Source organism: Stegodyphus dumicola, chromosome X2, assembly GCF_044657685.1.
Source record: "Stegodyphus dumicola isolate Sdum_Otavi_A_Nest chromosome X2, ASM4465768v1".
NCBI lineage: Eukaryota > Metazoa > Arthropoda > Arachnida > Araneae > Eresidae > Stegodyphus > Stegodyphus dumicola.
This window is the reverse complement of record NC_140781.1, coordinates 106,811,938-106,838,244: the sequence shown is the minus strand read 5'-3', so window position 1 is coordinate 106,838,244 and position 26,307 is coordinate 106,811,938. Positions and strand designations below refer to the sequence as shown.

At 33.8% G+C, this 26,307-nt stretch overlaps 1 long non-coding RNA gene across 1 annotated transcript; it reads right to left on the bottom strand.

Moving 5' to 3' along the window:
* Positions 1 to 1,234: 1,234 nt before the first annotated feature.
* LOC146992875 (uncharacterized) lies at positions 1,235 to 8,041 on the bottom strand. Its single transcript, XR_015038918.1, has 2 exons — positions 4,538 to 8,041; positions 1,235 to 1,578 (listed from the first exon to the last, which is right to left on the bottom strand). It is a non-coding gene; the product is annotated as an uncharacterized LOC146992875 (long non-coding RNA).
* Positions 8,042 to 26,307: the final 18,266 nt, after the last annotated feature.

Genomic DNA, 26,307 nt, shown 5'->3' with positions numbered 1-26,307 from the left:
TTTCATTTTTATGCAGCCTTTATATCGAAGTATGCATTTGTTTTGGTGTCAATAAACTTAATTCTTTCATTTTTTACCTGATTACATAACATCACATGCAACAGCTGTAAATATGAAAAACACATGCATATATCCAGCAGCATGTTAATTTCTTTTGAATATATGGTGTCTGTCATCTACAAAAGAAAACTGTAAATTAAAAATATAAGATGTGAACATAGGTCTCCTGTTGGATAATATAAGAAAGTCACACTTAAGGTCCTACAAATAATAAAAAATAATAATTAAAAATTAAACATTGTGTAGAGAGTAAAAAGCATAACGCAGAAACTTGTTGAAAAATTAACATGTATATCACTTTTCCGGAATGTTATGGTCAGAATCCCATTCTGTATAATAATATATGCATTTGACATTATTAGGTATTGCTAATTAAATTAACATTTAAATACTTCAATGAAATATTAAGAAAATGAGAAAAATTATGAATACTACTTACTATATGATATGAATTTTTTAAAAGTGAGCTAATTAATAAACAAAGAGCAACATATATAGTTCCATATTCCTTACGCTGAAGTCTACTTCATGCTGATTATATCATCATTAGTTATGAGGGCAGAACATTTGTGGTCTTCACCTTGTAAAATCATGAGGAACATTTTAATAATATAGGAAAATTTCATATAATGGCTAGTAGCTGAACTGAATGAAATGAGTATTTTAAATTCACTAGAAATTTAGGGTCGTGTAATGTTTAAATATTTCAAGTTTTGGAAGAAACTATTTAAAATGTCTTCTTTTTTGGAGGTGGGTTGCTTTAACTGCTTTTGGGCTACAGATTCCAGCCATATAATCTCATAAATAGGATTTAAAGATTAATTTTTTAACCCAGGCAGATCATATTCCTTCATATGAAATTATTGTTCAAAATTTATTCACTGCCTTACTTATTCATTACACACGGTATATTCATATACTAATTAATCATATATTAAAACAATATTCAAATACTAATAATTAAATCCTTAAAAAATGTTCCTCTATTAAAAGGAAAAACATTTTTAAATGTCCAATTGAGCAGTATTTATTTTACCTCAAAATATGTCACTCTTGTATTATTTTTCAAATTCGCTATTAATACATGAATTAAGTAAACTCAAGTATTATTTAGAATTGAGGATTAGTGATATGGGATGTTTAGAATGTTCAGGGTTTTATGGAAAAGTACTACTGAATGGTAAAAAGGTTTATTAAAATTCAAATACAGTAATTCAGTGAAGTAATATACACATATAATTAATATGCACAACAAACAATTAGTATGAAATGCATGACAGAGCAAGAATGAAAACATACATGAATTTACAATAACATAAGTTGCAAAATAAACAGAATACAGGAAAACTCGCATAAATTTACAATAATACGAAACAATTAAGTGTTATAAGTAATAATATTAGTCAGATTTTTCTTTATAGTTAAATCTTCATTTTCATTGCTCTTTTAATATCTTGTGTTGGTGGTTGGCCTGCACGCATTCTTTAAGCGATAATCTCTGTGGCACTTCATCAAACCCTAAATTGTTGAAACAAACATTATCAAATGCTAACTTGTAATGACATTAATACATGCATCATAACAAATACACAATGAATATTAAGAAAATGTGAATGTACCAATATTTCTTGTTTCAGTAGTATCAATTATTGAAATATCATAAAAGAGGAATTAGACATTTTTGATTAAATATTCAATTATTCATCTATCAATTTCAGTGTTATAGTGTGGCACCAGGGTAACTATGCGAGACACACTAATCCCCTCGAAGATTTGTGATTTACAAAATAATTTTGGCAGTAACTTGTAAAGGCTAAATAATATTATCAAAAAGATACAATTCTTAAGTAATTATGTATATTTTGCAGAAATACTTTGGAACTGTTTGAGCTGGTATTCGTGAGAATCCTCGAGTAATTTTTTGAATGCAGAATAGTTTAACTGAGAAACAACAGAATGCAGCCAAATGATATCCCTAAGTATTATTTCATTTCACTTTCTAATGCATGCATAATAGCATTAATTAAGAATTTAATAAAAACATTAAAAATAATTACATGAAGCAAGATCTCTAAAATTTCAAAATTGCATATAAAAATCTAGTTTAATATCTTCAATACATTTTTAACTCATCATATTTTCATAAATTTAACTTTACAATCTAAGACTAATTACAATAAAGCATACTTTATGACACAAGAATATGAACTTCCAGATAATGTGTATCATTTAGTCTGAGATTAAAAACTATGCTAGGAAACATTCTGGAAAACCATATTTAATACGTTTTAAACTATTTTACTTTCCTAGATAATCTCATCAAAATTATTAAATATTCATCAATCTTTTGATCGTCAGTTTCTGTTACCTGCCAGCGAGGTAGAATGTATTCACCAAGACACAAAGAATATGTATTATATACATGTAAAATATAGAAAATACAGTGGCGACCAGTACTTTCGAGAACATTCTGGCATGTTATATAATCGCTAGTACACATACTGAATACGTGCCATTTTTCGTCAGACTGCTTTCTTCTACCGCTGCTACAAGACCTTGCAGCTGCTCCTCCCATCTTGTTCTTTCCTTTGTTAAAGCAGATATGACATAAAGTCTAAATTTAATCTTAGTTTAAATCAATATTGAATATATAATTTTGAGAATTTCATCTAAAGGCAAAATGATCTGCTGAGAGAATTGAATAAAGATGTGGGATCTAAAAAGCTAAATCCTTCTTTGTCGTCATTTTGCGACCTTCTATCCAGCCATAACAATGCCTGGCCATACAATGATGTAGTTATATTGTCAAGCTTTGGTCATTCCTGTGCCTGCCAAAATATTACATATACATGTATGAAAATTATTAATATAAGCTACATAATGTAATATTAATAATTTTCATACGTGTATAATTTTCTAATGATTGTTTTGTCACAGTAATTACAATAAAAGTCTGAAATATTGCCATGTCTTGCAAAATATCAACTAAATCTGTACACAAGATAAGAATTTTCCATTAAAAATTTCTGTACAGACCTGATAATCATTATATATACTGCTCTTTGTATAATGTACTGAACTGTAAAGCTCCAGGTATACAAAACATTTCAAGACACTCGATATTTATTCTGTTGCAGAAGCAAACTGTTTATTTTCAATATATATAATAATAAGCAAAGATGATACGTGACAAATCTTTCAGTTCTATAATTTTTATATCTAATATTCAGTGCACTATTATGCTAATAAGCAATCTTTATTCTCAAATCCTTGCATTATATGTTGGTGATTATGGGTGGTCTATTATTCATCTGTTTTCTTATCCGTCATGGCGACTACACTAAGTCTGTTAATCAAAGCTCAAATGTATGCCTGTCTCGTGTAATTTTAAAGAAGATTGAAATATTTAAGATATTTGAAGGAAAGATAGGTTAAATTACATAATAATTATACATACTTTGCCTGTGTGTTTAGAGTCAGACATAATATTCAACAACTAATATGCTTGAAAATGCCCAAGTGGGATTTGAATGGCTTCAATAACATATACTGGAAAATTAAATAAAAGTATTATAAAAATATTGCGCCCATTTGGATGGCTTAAATAATAGTTGTGTAATAAAAGAACATTTTAGGTTTGATATTAACTAATTAATTGTTATTTTTTTTATTTTATCTCTTTGACCTTTAAAATGAAGAGGTATTGTTTCTAGTTGATATTATGTGAAAACCTGAAAAGCAAACAAAAACTACACTAAATCTAAAAATGTTTCCAAAGTTCACACATCTGCAAGAAACTAATAAGGGCAACAATGCCTGATTAACTGAATTTGTTGGCAGATGATGATTCAAATCTGAATATAGAAGACATGTAAACAGTATAAAAGCATATCAAATTTATATCAGTGTAGGAGTCATCATATGTGTGAATGAGTGCGTACTTTAAATTAAGTACAAGTCTTACTCTGAACTATTTAGTATGCTTATACACTAATTTTTGCATTTTCTTAATTCATATTTTTAATTAGCATTATTACAAAATTAAGTAATATCTGTAATAATTGTAACTGAAACAATTGTATTTGAAATTTCACCTCTTTCATAATAGCCACAATTGCCTAGTACATATTCATTAGCAAAGCATACAATTAAGTGCTCCACAGTATTATTAACAGTAAGGATGCTATCACACGTCAGTTTGTTTCGGAAGAATAACTGTCTGGCACAATTTTTCTGCTTTGTCACAACAACCAATTATCATAGATCACTTTGGGGTTAACATGGGAAACTGGTTCCCCATTACAAACAAGCTGATAGTTGATTGATTGAAAACGAACAATTTGCAATTTTTTTAGAAAGGAAGGAAAACGTTGCATGTCTTTCTTTCAATAGTAAACCAGGCAGAAAAATTGTCCGAAACAAGTTGTTCATGTGAAACAAATGCCGTGTGATAAGGGTCTCAGACATCATTACTTACATCTAACATTTCACTTCCAGAAACAAGGGTCAAATTTTTCAGCTGCCATTCACTGTGCCAATGTCTGAAATTAAAAAAATCATTCTATAAAAATCTTTAAAAGGATGATTCAAGTATTGAAAAATCTTAGATCATAACTTGGTCATACACACAAAATATATTATTTTTTATACCAATAAAATAATATGTTGTTCAGTGCTGAATGAATTATTTAACAATAGGAGAGGGTCAATGGTTGTGAAATCACATCATAATAATAAGAGAATTTATAAAAAATGAAATAAGGGGTTTTATTTAAATTTTATTATTTAAGAATAATTATCCTACTAACTTTAATTCATATATTCAACTCTGAAACACACTTTCTACAACTTATCTTTGGCTACTATAGTCTGTGTAGTCAGCTTGACAGATACAGTCAGCAAATGATGATTGACAGTCATAATTGTTATCTTGTCGTCCTGGTACATGTGCAGTACATGTACATGTTTTCCTACAACTTGCATGATTGCATACATACTTTTTCACAGCAGAAATATACAATTTTATGAAGAACTAATTTGCAATAATATATAGTATACATGAAAACAATCCAAGCATACTTTATATTAAAGTGCAATTTTATGTAATCATTGATGAAAATTACATATATCAAAATATACTTTATTGTTGACTTTACTATTACTTTAGGATTATTAAAAATCATCATCAATTCCTACATGCTGTACAATCATCTGCCTTTTAAAAATAGAACTTGTTACATTTAATATTTAAACAGGTTTTTCTATTCAATAGATATTTGATAATATAAGGAGTTAAGTAAATTTGAGCTAATTATATTTTATTTTTACCAATTCTTTACAGTTATACCACAATTCATTACATTATTTTATATTAACTTCAACCAAAACATTTCAGCACATTTTGAGAGTACCTTGCATCAGTTTTAGCTGTAATAAAATTACGCTAATAACTTTCTTCTTGAAGTTTCTCGAAAATGATGTTTCTTTTCGAAAAAATTAAAACAGTAAGGAAACAAATTTCTTAAAACATCTTTCTTAATGCTACATTATATAGAAATTTAGGAAATGTTAAAAAATGTTAATGAACTGTATATGTGTTAAAATACAATATATCACATATTGCACATATAACATATCAAATTTACTGAAATGGGAAAATATATACATACCTGAAAGCAATCTCACAATAGCATTTCGTCTGAAGCTCGCGCTATCCACTGGAGCATCTGCATTTAAGCTACTTCCTTTACCCATTTTGTGCACTCTTCAATCAAATTCAAACTTGATCGTATCGTTCAACTTTCCAGTTGTTGGAGCAGTACAGGAAAAAAATCTAATTTTACACAGTAATTACTTTACATTGCACATATACTCTACAAAGACTTAAACGCCGGATTTGTTTACAATCAGATGGCGGTACAACTACCACATCCCATATTTATCCTCTTTTCAAATCGCGCCAATATAATAATTACGCCAAATTTGTTTCTGGGCATGCGCAATATGCGACATTCGTTTAACACTGTTCAACTCAATGTGCGGTTTGCCATTACGCGCCCGGGTTCCATCCCAGCTTCTGTTACAAAAGTTTCATAGAAGAATTTTAAAAATCCAGAAACAAAACTTATAAAGAAATTATTGAACATACCTGGTTCTATGATTTAGCCATTCTTACAGACATAGTAACTAAATCTTAAATTTGAGGGAGGGGGCGAGAGAACTAAACTAAAGTCTTTGAATTAAAGGGTATTATAAATTCATTTTAAATCAAAATTAATTTTCTGAAAATATTACATAAATATGAGGAATATACATTTTTACCATAATGTAATGTACGTTTTGCCCCTTTGAAAATCTGGAGAACTAAGGGGTGAAATATAAGAAAACTTGAAAGAATCATTTGGAAAATCTCATCGAGCTTAAATTAGTTTCTAAATTAGATGTTTTGAGTGTATTTAAAATTTCACTTCAAACCCATTACATAATACTAGTATTTAAGAAAAATGGTAAAAGATTGCAAATATGTTAAATAACAATTCTATTGATCTAAAAATGGAAATAACTGATTTTCATCCTAATTAAGATCAAGAATATCACAAAAAGCCATTTGAATAGTCCTAGAACAGAAACATCATAAACAGTTAAACTTTTAAAAAGATAAATTCCTGCTTCCAATCTGCTTAAAAATGTGAAAGAGGATTTTCAACAATGAACTTGTTAAAATCAATGTTTAGATACAGGATAACAAATCAACATCCCAACGACTGCAAGGATTTAGCCATAACATCGCATGTATCAGAGGCAAAAAAAAAAAAACTCGCAGAAGAAATGCAGTGTTAAATTTCACATTAAAATACGATTTCCCTGTATTTAACTTTCATCTTGCTGAATTTTTTGTAAATAATACAAAGAGTATACCTTTTCTTTAACATATTATACCACACATTTTTATACTTTGTGTAATGTATTTATAACTGAAATATTAAAAGTGCACTAGATACTTGTGCTCGCCAAGATTTTATAAACTCAAAATTGGCTCCCTTTAAATTAAAGTTGCACATAACTGCACTAAGGGAAGGAATGCAAATTTATTTCTTTGTCTGTATTTGGTTTCATTTTCATATAAAAAGAGTTAAAAATAGGGTTATCTAATTTTGTTATCTAGGTAACAAAATTTAAACACACATTTTCAGTAAAAATTACAGAATAAAAGATTTTGTTTCCCTAAAGATGCAACACCTCGCTATTCCAGGTATGGTACAGACTGCATACTGTCAGAAAGAAATTCCTTTCTTAAACAGGGAATCCATATACTTTAATCTGTTTTTACACAAGTACTGTTTATGACTAATGGTCCAGGAGTAAAATACTTTATATTTAATCCATCTAAATTTTTATTATTTCCGGTCATCTGTATAGACTGTTTATTTATCACGACTAAACTACCAATCTGCATTCTAGATACCTCATATGATTCTTCAAGTCACGTTTCGTAGCCTATCATTTCTAATACAGCAGGTACTTGCTGAGCGCAGACTTGTAAAGCGTGATTTCACGTATAGCAGTAATTTACAGGATCCTATTTAATTTGTCCACTGCTAGAATTTCATTCATATGTGGTTCAACATTCATCCATCACACCAGAAAGAATTTATCTGCTACTTTAAACAATTTCCATAGACTGAAAATGAAGTTTAAAAAAATCGTACAAATCTCAAATGCAAAGCATTCCGAAGAATTTTCACATATGAAAGATAGAGAAGTCAAACAATGAATCAGAAAATTACAAAAGAAGAATTGGGTGCTTCTAAAACCCCTTGATAATAAAAGCGCTCATTACGAGAAACAGCTTTTAACTGAAGATTAGATGAAGGAATCGTTAAATAACAGAGAAGCAATGTCTGATCTTCTAGCGGAGATGGACACAATTAAAGAAAAGAACGGACACTTTAAAAAAGCTACAGACCGACAGACAGACAAAGTAGACAGATGTCTTGTTTTGCACCCGCTAAGTCTTTCTGCACCGATGGGCGAAAAATCAAGCATAGGTGCGAAGGAAAGGTATATAGAAAGAGGGGCAATTTCGTATTTGAGGAGAGTAAAAAGGAACTTCGTACACCTTGTACGAGTTCAAAAGGCCAGGAAGAAAAGATGGGACAAAATAAAATTTAAAATAAATGGCCAAAAATAATAGAGGGAAAAAAAAGAAAAGGGCCTATAGAAAGAAAAGGAAAAGAAGTAGAAAATATCCTAAAATACAATTGTGTCCATGAGTGTAGTTAAAAGGAGAAGAAATTGTCTTCATTTACAATAAATAGTGTCTCACAGGTGTGTTTGTGTAGTGAGTGTGTTTGGTAATGGTGAATAGATGTGTTACTGGGGAAAAAAGAAATATTGACGGTGTTAAAATTCTTCGTATCAAGGTATTTAGCATGGAATATAAAGTAATATGTACGCTTGCATCCTGAGATATCAACAAAGGTCATCAAACAAAAGTATATATTAATTTAACCAAAGTAACTTATGCTACTTTCATTCTCAACATTTTCATACATTTTTCAAAAAGACTAACAACATAGAACCATATACAATATAAGACCACAACCGCATACACCCCCAAAAAAATAAATAAATAAAAAAAATTTTAAAATATATATATATATTTATGTGTGTAAATTACTGAGTATATGTATTAAAAACACAAATTAAACAGTATTTATTAATTTAACTATCATAATTTATTACAAGATTAATTATTTTACTATAATAATTTATTACTAGTTAAATAATGTTAATATAACACAATGAGGCACACTGTTATTTATATAAGCTCATAGTTCTAAAAATTCATTTAAGGCGGTGAAGAATAAACCATCCTTTACATATGGACATTTAACAGATAGCAAAGAACAGTATGAGAAAAAATCGGTGAGGTATAATATTATTTAAAGGCGAAACTATATTCAAGCGATCTAGAAAGAAAAGAGAATCCAGAAGATCCGAGAGGGAAATAGCGCGATGCCGAAATTATCCCTCTCATCCCCCAATTTTCCCTCTCTCGAGATTCCTTAAGGGCTTTGTAAGTGTTGACAGACGTGAACTGATAACGCTGGCGCCTGTTTCGAGTTGATACACAAAGGAAGCCACAAGCAATGGCAATTTCAAGTATTTTTTAATGCTTTAAACTGATGAAAAATTAAGATTTATTGATTTAAAGGCACTTATTTATAGAAATTTGATTTAGTTTAGATGAAAGAAAAGTACTTATCTTAAAATTCCAGGCTTTTGGAGTATATCCTTACATTGTCCGCTGTTTTATTCTCGTCAACATCGGAGCCGAAATTCATTGGAATGATATAGGTTTTGTAGGGGAAAAATAAACATTTTTCAAAGAAATTTAATTGATAATCACCAAGAGGAAAGGAAAAATTTTCACTTTTTTACGGAGCGCAGCGATCGTGCTGCCGCTTGCCTCGGTCTGGAGTAGTATCCGTCAAAAAGAAAAAAACTGAGAAATATGTGCTTTTTACAGCGACATGGTTACAGTTGCATTAGTCATTCTTATAAGCAAAAGAAATCAGCTTTTTCAAAAAATAATTCTGTCATGTATTTGCCAAGAGAACGAAAACAAGTCCTAAAGAAACTTTCAGAGTGCTTTTCAAAACCAAGTTGAAAGTTAGTCTGCAGAATTTTACTTCGATAATAATAAAACATCTCTGATTTTATTTCAAAATGAATTTTTTTTATCGATTTTAAAGAGATCTTCGCAAATTGGTTCATAAAACTTCACAATATGCCAAAACTGTTCAGATTAGGGACAAAATATAATAAAGTATGCTTAAAACAACTAAGAAAAAGCACATTCTGAGCATCCTTAACAGAAGACAATTTGGCTCCACTAACTTCCTTTACGAGTATACATTAAATTTTTATTTACATTTCTTTTTTATTCAACACTTAACTTTCAATGGTTTTAAGAGAAACAGCACTTGATAGAGAGACTCTAAATTCGGAAAAAAACTGAAACAAAATTGGTTTATACCCAGGCAGTGCAATTACACTGGCCTGTTGGGAAGAGAAGACCCCGTTGGACATGGAAAATATTAGGCCACACAGAGAGGAAAATGTTTAGCCTCCTACTCGTAATGCGAAAGGAGGCCACTTGGGAAAAAATTACACCACAGCAGTACTTTTGAAACCACTACGAAGCAACAGAACTCTAACAAATCTCAGACTTCTGATAATTATAGTGTGATTAACAGTTCAGCCTCACTTCGAATATTACAATACAATATAGAGAAAGCACCAATTCAGACACTTCAATATGAAATTCAAAACCTACGAAATTAATGCACAAATGCTACCCTAAACATTAAAACAAAATGTGACACGTTCATGTAAAACAAATAACTAGTAAAGCTCCAATATAAAGCAACATGTGAAAAGGGATGGACAAATTATAACATTCAAGTATTTCTAGTGGAAATAAAGTTGATATAAAACAAGAATTACCAGCCACAGATGTCTTTTTGCTCTGCATTATTCATCCGTTCTTTTTCTTTCACGATATCATGTTCTGCATTCCAAGAGTGCACAAAAATGATCACAAATTACACTAGAAAGGACCAAAAGGAGAAAAAAGGAATCATTAGATTTTAACTACTTTGATATTAAAGAATAATTATACATAAAGAGAAATATCTAATATTGTTTCTTAATACATAAAACTTCAAGAGTCGCCTTCTTTGTTATAAACTCCAGCAATGTGCTACATTGTTACTAAAAGCATGAGTGCAATCGATAGTAAAGCTGATTTTCCTAATACGACAGTAGTACAGTAAGCGAAATGGGTTTTTAATATATGGGTACAACATGAATAATGAAAGAAAAAAAAATTAGACATTTATTACGGATACACAGAATAAAAGGGATAATGATCTTCGAGAAGAGTAAATAATTCCAGCGCTGGTAGAAAGATGGCACCAAAAGACAAAGAGCAGGTAATTTTAAATCACAAATAAACAAAATAAACTTTACTGCTAGCTTTGAAGCAGGTGTTATATATTTGACTATCTTAATTCACACATATAATTAGTGACATAACAGATCAAAATAGAGTAATCAAACTCGCAATACATTAATATTAAAAGAGCTATACATATATACTTTTAAAGATTTTTTAAAAAAAGGGCACAAAAACACCTCTCTAAAATCAGACTTGGAAGAACATCTTGGAAACAAAAGTCGTATACCATAAAAGAAATATTTCATTCAGAATTTTAACGTAAGAACCGTTTCTAATTTTAAGTTCTCTACTTAGGTACTCTCATCCATGAGAGAGGACAGCTTAGTCCGATATACCAGACATTATCTTGAAATATTACCAGGTGACTTTAATGTAATTATAGAAATATTTCACTCACGGAAAGGACATATTGTCTAGCTGCCCGGGTTCGAGCCCAGCTTTAATATAGCAAGCTAAAACACATCAAATGCCATTGAATGATACAGCATTTTGAAATGTTACAAAAAATTTAAATGCAATTTCGTGGAAGAGCTATTGCAATTACCTACATACTAAAATTTTGACCAAAAATTCAAGAAAACTAAGATACTCCTTTTTCTTTCGAAGGAATCAAAGTCATATACTAATGTAGGGATGCTCAACCTATTGTACTATGAAACCTACACATAGGAATGAAATTTTGTCAGCTATGTGAGATTTCCAATACGGAGAAATTCCGTAAATTGTAGAATACAACCTGCGTCTGAAAACAGACGAAAGGTAAAACATTATTCAAATACTTTACCTTTAGCCTTGAAGCAGGTGTTCTATATTAAACTGTGTTAATTCACATACAGAATTAGTAATATAATAGATCAAAATATTTTAAGAACCAAACACGCATTAAACATTAAAAAATCTATATACATTTATTAGTGTTACGAGGGTTTATTCTGAAATATTATAAGGTCACTTTCAAAGAAATGATAGAACTTTTCAGTCAGGGAAGGGACATTCTGTCTGGCTGCCCGGGTTCCATCCCAGCTTCTGTTACAAAAGTTTCATAGAAGAATTTTAAAAATCCAGAAACCAAACTTATGAAGAAATTATTGAACATACCTGGTTCTATGATTTAGCTTTTCTTAGAGACATAGTAACTAAATCTTAAATTTGAGGGAGGGGGCGAGAGAACTAAACTAAAGTCTTTGAATTAAAGGGTATTTTAAATTCATTTTAAATCAAAATTAATTTTCTGAAAATATTACACAAATATGAGGGATATACATTTTTACCATAATGTAATGTACGTTTTGCCCCTTTGAAAATCTGAGAACTAAGGGGTGAAATATAAGAAAACTGAAAGAATCATTTGGAAAATCTCATCGAGCTTAAATTAGTTTCTAAATTAGATGTTTTGAGTGTATTTAAAATTAGGCTAACTACTTCATTCCCTTCAAACCCATTACATAATACTAGTATTTAAGAAAAATGGTAAAAGATTGCAAATATGTTAAATAACAATTCTATTGATCTAGAAATGGAAATAACTGATTTTCATCCTAATTAAGATCAAGAATATCACAAAAAGCCATTTGAATAGTCCTAGAACAGAAACATCATGAACAGTTAAACTTTTAAAAAGATAAATTCCTGCTTCCAATCTGCTTAAAAATGTGAAAGAGGATTTTCAACAATGAACTTGTTAAAATCAATGTTTAGATACAGGATAACAAATCAACATCCCAACGACTGCAAGGATTTAGCCACAACATCGCATGTATCAGAGGCAAAAAAAAAAACTCGCAGAAGAAATGCAGTGTTAAATTTCACATTAAAATACGATTTCCCCGTATTTAACTTTCATCTTGCTGAATTTTTTGTAAATAATACAAAGAGTATACCTTTTCTTTAACATATTATACCACACATTTTTATACTTTGTGTAATGTATTTATAACTGAAATATTAAAAGTGCACTAGATCCTTGTGCTCGCCAAAATTTTATAAACTCAAAATTGGCTCCCTTTAAGTTAAAGTTGCACATAACTGCACTAAGGGAAGGAATGCAATTTTATTTCTTTGTCTGTATTTGGTTTCATTTTCATATAAAAAGAGTTAAAAATAGGGTTATCTAATTTTGTTATCTAGGTAACAAAATTTAAACACACATTTTCAGTAAAAATTACAGAATAAAAGATTTTGTTTCCCTTAAGATGCAACACCTCGCTATTCCAGGTATGGTACAGACTGCATACTGTCAGAAAGAAATTCCTTTCTTAAACAGGGAATCCATATACTTTAATCTGTTTTTACACAAGTACTGTTTATGACTAATGGTCCAGGAGTAAAATACTTTATATTTAATCCATCTAAATTTTTATTATTTCCGGTCATCTGTATAGACTGTTTATTTATCACGACTAAACTACCAATCTGCATTCTAGATACCTCATATGATTCTTCAAGTCACGTTTCGTAGCCTATCATTTCTAATACAACAGGTACTTGCTGAGCGCAGACTTGTAAAGCGTGATTTCGCGTATAGCAGTACCTTACAGGATTCCATTTAATTTGTCCACTGCTAGAATTTCATTCATACGTGGTACAACATTCATCCATCAACAACAGAAAGAATTTATCTGCTACTTTAAACAATTTCCATAGACTGTAAATGAAGTTCAAAAAAATCTTACAAATCTCAAATGTAAAGCATTCCGAAGAATTTTCACATATGGAAGATAGAGAAGTCAAACAATGAATCAGAAAATTACAAAAGAAGAATTGGGTGCTTATAAAACCCCTTGATAATAAAAGCGCTCATTACGAGAAACAGCTTTTAACTGAAGATTAGATGAAGGAATCGTTAAATAACAGAGAAGCAATGTCTGATCTTCTAGTGGAGATGGACACAATTAAAGATTCCGCTGTTATACTGGACTTAGCCTGCGTGGATTGCAGGCTTTTTGCCAGTTGTTGTTTAATAAGGGTTCCTGGAAGTACTAAAAACAGAACAAAGGTGTCGCAGAGACAAGATGTGAAAATAAGGGAAAGTGTAGCACTTTGGCACTTAAGAGTGTAACATCGTGGGGTGGTGTAAAATACAAATCAGATACAAATATGCAAAAAAGTTGAAATGATGAAAGTCAAAAATAAAATATATTTATTCAGAATGAAGTTCCATAATTGAATCTTGGTTAAATATGAGTATTTACAAATATACAATGTTAGCGTAGAAAGTCAAAAGTGGAGCCATGTCATGTGATGGCGAAGAAAACTTGTTTTTTTTTAAAAATATTTGTCATTCAAGTAATGAAAACATATTTTTCTCTGAAGGGCAAGAGTTCCAGTCAATGGATTTCACAAGAGGTTTTCACTAACAGTTCGTGAAATTGCTGCAAAGTCCAAAATTTATGAGCACTGGGCGTGGCATAGGACAGAGTTCATCAGTCTCAGTAGTGCCCAGTTGACAGAAAATATGCAGTTGTAAATAGCTTATTGAGGAATATATACACATTGGATAGAATAAAAATAAGGTTATAAAGTAAAATAATCAGTAAAATATGTACAGATATGTGCAGTCATTTCAGTAGCACTGACTGACTGATTGAGTGATCCAAAGCAGAGATAGAAATTTTCTAAGTCCTAGGTCACGTGTGGGGCCACCCTCCCGAACTGTGGCTTCGAAGGATGCTGCTTGGTTTTGGGAGATTAAGTAGGATGATTATCGTCGGCATTTAATGAAAATGCAGCAAACGGACGTAGAAATTGGTCTTCTGCAAGGATTTCATAGTTTAAGGTTTGAAAAAAGTTTAACTGACTGCAGTTAAATGCTTTTTGAAAAAAGTTTTCGTTGCTCTTGTGCAGGAAATCTTTTAAGGTGTCAATACGTAGATCACTATGCAACACAGAGTTCCTCACATAGTAAGGGGCGTTTGTAGCGATTCTCAAGAATTTATTTTGCACAATTTGCAGTTTATTAATGTCGGCAGGTTTTGCCGCAGTCCATGCAGGAGATGCATATGTGAGGATGGATCTCACAGCAGTCAAGTAGATAAGTCGTTTCTTGCGTAGATCAAGATTGGAGTATTTTCCGAAGATGGGTAGGAGACAATTAATGACTTTCAGGGCTTGATTCCTGACATTGTTAATGTGCGGTGTCCAGGTAAGCTTATCATTAATAGTGACCCCGAGGTATTTGGCCTGGCGAACTATGGGAACAATTTCATTAAACAGGAAAAGGTTGTTATTTACAGGGCGGTTTCGTTTTCTTCTTCTGATGAGCAATAGTTGTGATTTACTTGCATTAATTTTGATCTTCCATTTGCTACACCAGTTTTCGATGGATGGGGTGAAGTTCTGTAGGACTTTGATGGCGTGGTTGAGGTTGGCTGATTTCACGGCAATAGCCGTGTCGTCGGCATAGCAGGCAAGGATGGAGTTGGTAGAGCTAATTTTGGGAAAATCAGCAGCGTAGAAAATATACATTACAGGTCCCAAAACACTGCCTTGAGGGATGCCGCTTTTAATTTTCCTTTCAGTGGAGAGATCATCGTTGACACAGACTTTAAAGTTCCTCTCAGTGATGAACGAGTGAAGGATGCGAAGTAGTTCGGGTTCGAAGTTGTAGCTCATTAGTTTGATAATTAATCCCTCATGCCAGACGCGGTCGAAGGCTTTCGCCACGTCCAACATGAGGATAGCCACATTTTGTCTGTTATGCAGAGCCGAGCCTGCGAATTCGATAATGCGTACCAGTTGTTTAGTAGTAGAGAGATTTCTTCTAAATCCGAATTGCTCCGGAGGAAGTGCATCCAGGTGGTGTTGGATTCTGGAGAGTATGATGCGCTCGAAAATTTTACTGAGGACCGGCAGGAGGCTAATTGGCCTGTAACCATCGGTCTGGGTGTGATTTTTTCCCGGCTTTGGGATCATGGCAATTTTTGCAGTTTTCCATGCGGTAGGAAAATAACAGTTAGTCAGTGCTGCATTAAAGATACTGGTGATTTTGCATATGAAGTTAAGAGGCAGTAATTTAATAGATTGATTAGTAATTCCATCAATTCCTGGAGCTTTTCTGGGCTTGAGTTTCTTCATTATTGTAGATACTTCTGCCGGAGTAGTGAGCGGGATTAGGTTATTAACAATAGGGGAGTTAAGCCATTCTTGAATTTTAATGAGAGTATCATGTTCAAATTTTGCATCACAAGGGGTTAAGTTAGGCGAGAATTGTTCTTCCAAATGTGTAGCGAAAGAGTTCGCTTTTCTTCATTCGTAATGACTGGGTCTCCATTGTGCATAATGGGTCTGTTCGTTGCGTAAGTATTTTTAAAATTTTTGACAATTTTCCAAAGAGAGCCATCCTGAGTATTGAGATTAGAGATTTTTTCTGCCCAGATTTCATTTTTGAAGTTATTAATTTCGTATTTAATTTCTTTGCCAAGTCGATTAATCGCGCTTTTGATTTGCGGGTCCCATGTCAGGTGATACTCTTTGCGGAGCCTATTGCGTTGCCGCATCTTTTCACGTGTGCTCCGGGGGAGGCGAAAAGCATTTTCCTTAGCGCTCAGATGTTCAGTAGCCGAGTATATCTCAGTATATCTCATTGGAGCGGGGAATTTCAAAGGGAACAGACGTCGTGCCGGTCTCGTGCCTGCCACCAATCCGACTGCGATAAGATCTCTGTGCCTGATAAGATCTCCCTGTCCGGCGTTATCTGACTGCGATCTTTCGACTAACTGACTTTCGCTGCCATGAATGCTCAGTAGCCACCGCGTCTTGCAAGATTATGCCTTTAATTGTTGCGACTTTTTATGCCACTGCTTATCATTGACTGCGTTTCTGCGGCGCGTTTTTAATTTATTTTGGTTGCTAATCTATCTAGTTACCCCCAAGCTCACTTAGTTAGAAGTGAGTCAGGGGCCTGATAGATTTCCTCCTGCCCATCCGTCTGCCGGAACGCCGTCGAGCGGGTCCGGTTCCGGGGCGCAGGCTCTTTCTGTTGCTGGGGCGCAGGATCTATGGATTCAAAGCGTCGACATGGATGCGAACCAGACAATTGAAAAACTCATAGAATTTTACAACATACAAATTAGAGAGTTAGAAAAATCGAAACAACTCAATGGATCCTTTACCGAAATTGAGGAGAAATTTCATTCCTTTCTAATCAGCTCACTGGGCATGATTAAGATTCCCAATGAGGAGAACCTTAAAAAGTGCCAAGAGCACATAAACACTCATCATAATCTTGATGTACAAAATGATAATCATTCCTTTTCAGATAACGATAGAGGACGTAGCCCTATCAAGTTACATGATACTTCGTCAAATAACACCGACGATGAAATTACTTTAGACAAAGATATATCTTCGGACGAAGATATAACTTGTAAGCGCAGAGGCGACCAAACTGTTAGAATTAGAAATTCGCACCTTGCGGCAAAAAAGCTGAAACTTAGCATAAAGCATGCTAATTCTTCACAGCCGACCGATAATAAAAATCAAGGGACAAAAAATACTGCTAGTGACCAAACCAACGACAATGCCATGCAACCTATTGCTAAAACCATCAGAGAACAAGAGGATAATCCCATCATGGACACCTCCAACCAGGAAAATGCAAATATCAATCTTGATAATACATCAACCAATTCCAGCAACAAAAATCAGGAAATCAAATCAAATAAACTCCCACCGATTATACTTAGAGAAAACAAATACTCTTATAGCAAAATTAGGAATATCTTTAATCAAAAGCATTTCAAATTTATTGGAAATAGTATTCCTGATGGAATTAAAATTACTACTACAGACCCTGATACCTATAGGGCTATGGTTAGAATTCTTAAAGACCTGGGGGTGGAGCACCACTCTTACATTCTCCCCCAGGACAGAAAACTTAAAGTCGTAATCAAAGGACTTCTTAGAAGTACAGAGACAGATGAAATCCAAGAAGAACTTGAGGAACTAAATTTCAAACCTGAAGAAATCAAACAATTAACCAAAAGAAGGAATGGAGAAGTTACCAAACTTCCCTTATTTCTTATCACTTTACCTAAAGACGAAACCTCCAAAGAAATCTACCAAACCAAGTACTTATGCGGACTTAGGATTAATGTTGAGGAATACAGAGGCAGACAAGGTCCCGTACAATGCTTCAAATGTCAGGGCTTCAACCATACTCAGATTGGTTGTAACTACCAACCCCGTTGCGTCAGGTGTGCAGGATCGCACGAATCTAGAGACTGCCCTGACAAAAATAATAAGGATAAGCCCCTGCTCTGTGCAAACTGCGGCCAGAACCACACTTCTAGTTTCAAAGGGTGTGTTAAGTTCCCCAAACCTAAGCAGGAAAAACAGAAAACATACCAAAGCCGAATCATCGAAGGCAAATCGTATGCGCAAACATTAGCCTCTGGCACTTACAACGAAACTATCAGTGAAGCAAAAAAGATTTTCTCAGACCTAGCGGAACTAGTTTCCATCATCAAAAGCGCAGGATTCCTGCAAATAACACAGCAAATCAAACAGATAAACAATACCAATGAGGAAAAGAAAAAAAAAATAACAATCTTAATAATGGGTCTTAACTCTATCATCAAAGCACCCATACAAATTATGATATGGAACGCTAATAACATCCTTAATAAAATTCTGGAACTTCAAAATTTTCTCCTAACTAAAGATATAGACATTGCGTTAATTACTGAAACGCATGCTAATCCCAGCAAAAGAATAAATATTCCAAACTACCGGTGCTACCGGTGTGACAGACTTAGCCATAAAGGTGGAGGAGTAGCCATTTTTGTCAAAAGCTCTATTCAATCCTGCCTCATCTCAGAAGATAGATCCAATAATCACGAATTAGTAACGGTTTCTGCTTTACTACCTTCTTACGGCACCATCTACCTCAATTCTCTGTACAACCCTCCACATAGCCCTCTAGACGAAGATTTTCTGAAGAACATTTTATGTACCAATAATAACAATATACTGGCCGGAGACCTCAATGCAAAAAATACAGAATGGGCTTGCCGACAGACAAACAGCAATGGCAATATGCTCAAGAATTTCATTACTAACTACCCTGTTTACTTATACGCTCCAGATAACTATACCTACCTCCCTGAGAATGTAAGAGAGGGAGATATTCTCGACATTCTCCTCACCAATATTTCCATACCGATCTTTATCGACTCTACAATAGACCTAACCTCAGATCATATTCCTGTTATTGCTACCCTTGGCACCAACAAAACTGCCAATGAAAAATCTATCAATAAAACTGATTGGAAACGATTCTATGAAATTCTCGAAAATAACCCACCTAAGCTTAATAGCCTCAAAACCACCTATGATATCGAAGTAGCCATTGATATGGTTACTAACAGTATCAAGAATGCCTATAATTCTGCCACACAGAAGATTCCTGCAAACAAATTCCAGGAGATTCTCCCCCATAGCATTAGAACACTGATTAAAGAGAGAAATAAACTCAGGAAACGCTGGAACCGGTCCTGGGACCCTCAAATTAAATCTGACCTCAATAAAATTAACAGAATAATCAAGAAAGATATTACTAACTACAAGGCTGAGCTTTGGCAAAATAAAATTCAAAAATTTAATGAACCTGGAAATGAATTCTGGAGCTTTGCCAAACGCATCAGAATTACTCACACCTGTAATAAGCCCATCAAAAAAGATGACAAAATTGCAATTACCAACAAGAAAAAAGCTACTCTTATGGCGGAACACCTTGAGAATCAATTTACTCCAAATGAAAATCCTTCAGACCCTACCTTCATATATGATGTAAGATACTTTGTTCAAAATTATATCAATAGCCCCACAGCAAAACTCAATACGGATTTTACTAACCCGAAAGAAGTTATAGAAATCATTAAAAGGCTCAAAAATAGAAAAGCTCCAGGTTATGATGAAATCAATAACATTGCAATTAAGAATCTACCACCCAGCACCATCTCAAGGCTTATGAGTATTTATAATGCTTCTCTAAATAAGTCCTACTTCCCCATGAATTGGAAAATAGCTAAAATTATTCTCATTCCTAAACCAGGCAAAGACACCACTTCTCCAGATGGCTACCGACCTATCAGCCTACTGCCCGGACTTGGCAAGATCCTGGAAAGAATTATTCTCAATAGGATGCAGCAGTATATTAGTAGACTTCCTCCTGAGCAGTTTGGATTCAGAAAAACATTATCCACTACGAAACAACTCGTTCGGCTAGTTGAATTTATAGGCAGTGCTCTTCACAACCACCAGAAAGTTGCTTTACTCATGCTTGACGTGGCCAAAGCTTTTGACCGCGTCTAGCATGAGGGGCTTATTTTCAAATTAATCAAGCTAAACTTCTCACCGGATATGACCAAACTCATTTATTCCTTCATCAAAAATAGAAAATTCTACGTTTCTTTTGGACAAGACAAATCAAATTTCAAGTACATCCGTGCCTCTGTTGCTCAAGGATCTATTTTAGGACCCATACTTTATCTCTTTTATGTATCCGACTTCCCAAATCCTGACCATGAAATAAACAGATTCCTTGGCTGCTATGCGGATGATACTGCTCTTGCAGTAAAATCCCTTAGCCCCAACACTGCAATATTAAAACTTCAAACTATGATGCCCTCGATCGAACAATGGTGCAAGCTATGGCGTATTGTTATTAATGCTGAGAAATCTCAGCTTCTTATTATCAGCAGAAACAGAAAGACACATCAAATCCTCACTAATGATCTTAAACTCTTTGACAAAAATATTCCCATAGTCAACAAAGCTAAATATCTTGGAATCACCATTAATCATAGACTTACCTGGACTAACCACATCAAAATAATTAAAGGCAAGGCCTACGGCAATATGAAAAACCTCATGCCTCTACTGGGAAAATACTCAGAGCTAAATCTCAAAAGCAAAAAACATATATATACAGCTATCATCAGGCCCACCCTTTGTTATGCGTCGCCTGCCTGGGCTACTATCAAAGATAAGGAAATTAAACAACTCCAAATTATACAAAATAAGTTTTTAAGACTCATCACAAATGCGCATTTCTACGTCTCAAATGCCACCCTGCACAAGGACCTAAAGATAGACTTCATCAAAGATTTCATTTTGAAGACAAATGAAAAATTTTTCAATAAGGCTCTTAATTGTCCATTCATGAACCAATTTCAAGTTTTTAACTACGCTCCCTTGCCAGAAGATAGAGTTCGCACTTAAGTATTCAATCTGAACTAAATTCTGTGATGCAGATTACATGGGCGGGACAGTTATAGACTATTCAGTGCAATAACAGAACTTAAATATGAAGAATTAACTGTTAAGATCTTAAAAGCGCATTGCGATCTTCATCGTAATAAAGGAGGAGATAACTTAATCATAAACTTGTATTATAAAGCCACTGCTTATAATGAAAGGTTTGTTGCTTATTTTACAATAGCAAAACACATGAAAGTTATCTGACCTGAGGCCCTGGGCGGCCCATCAGTTCAACCAAAATTTCCCGACTTGACATTTCTGTACATATCTGTATATATTTTGCAATTGTTTTCACTTTATATTAACCCAGATTTACATTTACTCCAGCTTTTTATAATTTATTATTTGCCATGTATTACCTTTAATTATATTGTACATATGTATTATACTTAATTTTCTTTATTTTCAGGAACTATATACCTTATGCATGTTTTATCTTTATATATTCCAGAATTACTTTACGCAAGTATTTATGTTTATTCGCTACTTTATCAATTTATGCAAATTTTTATACTATATATTTCTCCTCAATCTTATATATTTTTAGGAAATTATCAGGAAAAGACAATGCTTTCCCACCACCGCGTTTTCCAATAAGTCTGGTTCTCATTCTGTGACGCAGGGTCACCCCCTTTTCTCCTGACCTTTAGTCACCACCACCTAACTGTAAGGAATACCGATTTCAGGTGCCACCACACATCAGGAGCCGGTAAAGCGGCATTCACTAGCTGCACACCGGCCATAACAAAATGGATGGATGGATGGATTCAGTAGCCTCCGTGATCGCCACCTGGATGGACTGCGTTACGTCACTGATTGCTTTATCGATGCCATTTGTGTCATTAAGATTACCTAGAGCCAATTTGCTTGTCACTAAAACGTTTTGGAAAAGAGTCCAATCAACTTTGGTGCGATACTTTCCATTAATTGTCTTTGTGATTCCTAAATATGCCAGTACAGGAAGATGGTCAGAGGAAAGTTCATTTTTCACGTCTAAGACCATAGGAAGTGTCGTTGTGGAAAGTGCAATATCCAGTATGTCTGAAAATTCGATGTGTTCCGGACGATAGGTGAAGTCATCCGGCACATAAATGGAAACTGGATTATTGATAATAAAGTTATGTAAAACTTTGCCATTTAAGTTGGATCTTCGACAGTTCCAAGCAACATTTTTAGCGTTCAAATCTCCAGCTAGAATTGTAGGTAAGTTGGAAGGTAAGAGGTTATTTAAAATTAAATCTGTAAGTTTATTATTAGGAGGATTGTAGCAAGCAGTAAAATACAGTTTGTTGAAAGTAGGTAGTACTACACATACGGTGACAACTTCCATATTAAAGTTTCTTGATACACTAATTAAACATGAAGAAAAGATATTTTTAACATATATACATACACCACCACCACGATGACTAGTCCTATCACATCTGTAGTCTCTAAAGTTTGCAATTTTGAGCCGGTGACACATTTGTGCATGAGTTTCTGTAACTAATGCAATGTCCACATCATGCTATTGAATGAAATGTTGAAATTCTAAAAATTTGGTATTAAGTCCATTTGCATTCCAGATGCAGAGTTTAATTGGGGTAACACTTGTGGGCCGATTGTCCATTATTTGGCTGCCTCTTCGGTGCTATCTTCAGTTGTGTTTTTATCATGTGCTAGTTGTTTAAAAAGTAGGGGTAACCCCGAGTCCTTAATAAGTGCAACGAAAGTTTTCAGTTCATGAAGCACTTGCTTAGCTTCCGTGACACTTTCGGGAGCCAGTCCTGCAGTGAGTGCACTTGAGTATGATTTGTTGGTAACAAATCTGTCCGCGTAAGATTTTTGCACAGCAGCTTTAGGCTTGGGAAACTTAACACACCCTCTGTAGTTCGCAGTGTGCCCGACTTCATTACAATTGGCACACTTAGGAGGAGTATCCTTGGATTTTGTGCACATAGAGGATTGATGTTTTTCGCCGCATTTAACACAGCGAGCGTCGTGATTACAGTGACTTTGAGCATGGTGGAAGCCCTGACAGCGGAAGCACTGCAGGGGGCCTGCTCTTCCTTTATATCTCTCCACTTCAACCTTCATGCCGAGCATGAATTTTTCGTGATAAATTTCTTTGCTTTTCTCTTTCTTTTCCAGCGTGACTAGAAATAACGGCAAATTAATTATTTCTCCGTCTCGTCGTCTCTTTAGCTGGTCGACTCGTTCAATTTTGTATCCACGATCTGTTAGTTGTTCCGCTATTTCGGCGCAGGTCACGTATGATGGCAAATGTCGGATTACTACTTTCACTAACTTTGACTCCGGGAGTTCAAAGCAGTGGAAGGATATTTTTTCATCTTTCAAAACTTTCACTAGTTGTTTATAAATTGTCGGGTTGTACGCCTGAATTTTAAATCCTCCCTTTATTTGTTGCCCATGATAGTCCTTACATGGGGATAGATTATAACCAGCCAAAATGCCTTGCAACTTAATAAAGTGAAAGGATAAGTCCTTCACAATGATCGGAGGGGTACGTTTCGATGCTGGAATATCCTGATTGGCCGCCGGTTGATCCTCGGCTACTTCCATGGTTTCCGTAGCTGGTTGCTCCGGTGTCTCTACTACTGACGAATCAGCGGGCTCCGTTAGAGCGGGTTTCTTCTGCTTTTTTGGTCGTTTCGTAATGTCTCCTCTTGGTCCAGAATCTGAATCCGAGGTGTCTTCATCTAGAGCTTTATACTTTTTTGAAGCTTCCTCATCAGATCTAGCCGGGCTTGAAGCTCGTCTGACGTTCTGCTTAAACCCTTGCACAGGTTTACCTTGTGGTATAACAGGAAGGATGTTGGGTTTGGGTAACGCTGATGTTCTTTCGTTGTGGATCTCTCTTTCAACGAACATTTTAAGTCGCCGGAAAAACTTCAGATCACTTGCATCCTTTCCAGAAAGCAAGCCATCAGCTTTTTCGATACATTCTAGGTTGGTGATTTCTGCAGCAATAAATTCTATGATGCGGTCCATGTTAAGACTTTCAAAACAGAAAATGAGGCAGCGTAGATCAGAGCAACATTATACCGGCCTACTTTTACTGCGGTATATACTCTGACATGATACAGCAGTAACACGATCAACATAGAGTCGATGCGTCAGAAGACCGTAGTTAAGATATCAAGTATCAAATGCAATCACTGACCGCCTAAGGTACTGGGTCAGCACTTCGATCAGGAGAAAAAGTGCAGTGCGTGCTACTCGCTCGCTGTCTCAGCTTCGAATGACAATTAAAGAAAAAAACACGGGCGGCTAAAACCCGCCGGGAACTGAAGAAATTCAACCAATCAGAATAAGCTACCACCGGAGACTGTTTTTGGCGACCAATTTTTATGCCAGCAATTGAAGGGTTTGTTTTGGATTTATTTTCCGCTCATATTCCTCTTTTCGTATCTTTTGATTACGTCTTTTTCGCATCAATTTATAATAATCTTCTAACTTTTATTGCTATAAAAGACAATGTATTGAATACGGAAAATTCGGTGGATTATCACGTGAAATGTGTAATAAAATTTCTAGCTTGTTCCCGCAAAAAAGGGTGTACGGTGTTGTATCGCAAAAGTTTTATGCTAAATTGTACATTTCACTTTATTTTGTGGGACTGAAAATTACAGAAAGAATTTATTTTTTGATCATCAAGAAAAAAATGCACATGAAAAAGGGCTTATTAATTTGGCCTGTGCAGAAGATGTGTTGCTTTTTTTCTTTCTTTATATATATATATATAAGTATTTATTAGGTACTCAAATTTAGCCAACAAAGCCACATGCAGAATATATATATATATATATTAGAAGATTCCTAAATAATAATAAATAATTTGATCGAACTTTTTCTAAAATGCATTACGTTTTTGTGTGATATTTGATTTTTAAGAAATGTAGCATGTTGAATAAATTGATAGTAAAAATCTCAAATGTACTGTATTTTTGAAAAGGTTAATATGAAATTTTATTAAATTGTTTTGTTTATCTAATAAAATAGGGAATTCTTTCCCAATTTCAAAAGAAGGATGTGTGAAGGATTAATGCATGTAACAAATAGATTTTTAGAAAAATTGTCATTAGCATAACATGAGGAGTGTAAAATGGGAAGATCTTTATAATGTAATATAATGCAGTTGATAATCATCTGAAAAAGAGCCCATGAATGGTAAGACTGCTGAACACTGATAGTTAGGTTTATATCCTAACTATATATTTGGACACCTTTTGCTTAGCTTATCTGGTCTGATGATCTGTATAAAATGGTAAATGAAAAACAAAGTATTTGTACCCAATATTAAGTCTGATCTGCAAACAAGATTACTGTGGCTGCGGAAACTGACATGCCAGTGAAATATATGTGTCATGTAGATATTACACAAAATACATCAGCTAGAGTACTCTTATCAAGCAGTATGGGGACAGGTACCATATAACCAAATATGTACATATCAAACATTTGTTTTTATGTATTTTAAAGTTATAGGCTTCCAATACAATAATAATTTATATTTCTGTAATACTTATGAGTCTTCTCTGAAACATACTTATTTTGCTTAAATCTACTTCCAAAGTACTTTATTTTGATACAACCCATGGTTTAGAAAAATTAATGTTTCTGACATTCAAGAACAGATAAAAGTATGTCATACTTAACTGACAAAAACATATAAAATTAAAGTAAGGCAAAAATAGCAGCTTAACATAAAATCTTGTGTCAGTTTTAAGAAATAACTGACGTAGGTCCCTCTTCTTCAATAAAAATGAAAAAAGGTTTTTATTCCTGGCCTTTTGAAGAACAGATATCAGATAACATTCAAAATTAATAAGAATTATACAAATTCTGCATCATTCTAAGCCTTCTTGATTTATTTTAATCTTGAAATTCATGACCAGACAAATTTTGTGACAACTATATATTTTTGAGAACCTGGGACCACAGGTGGATTTGTTCGAACA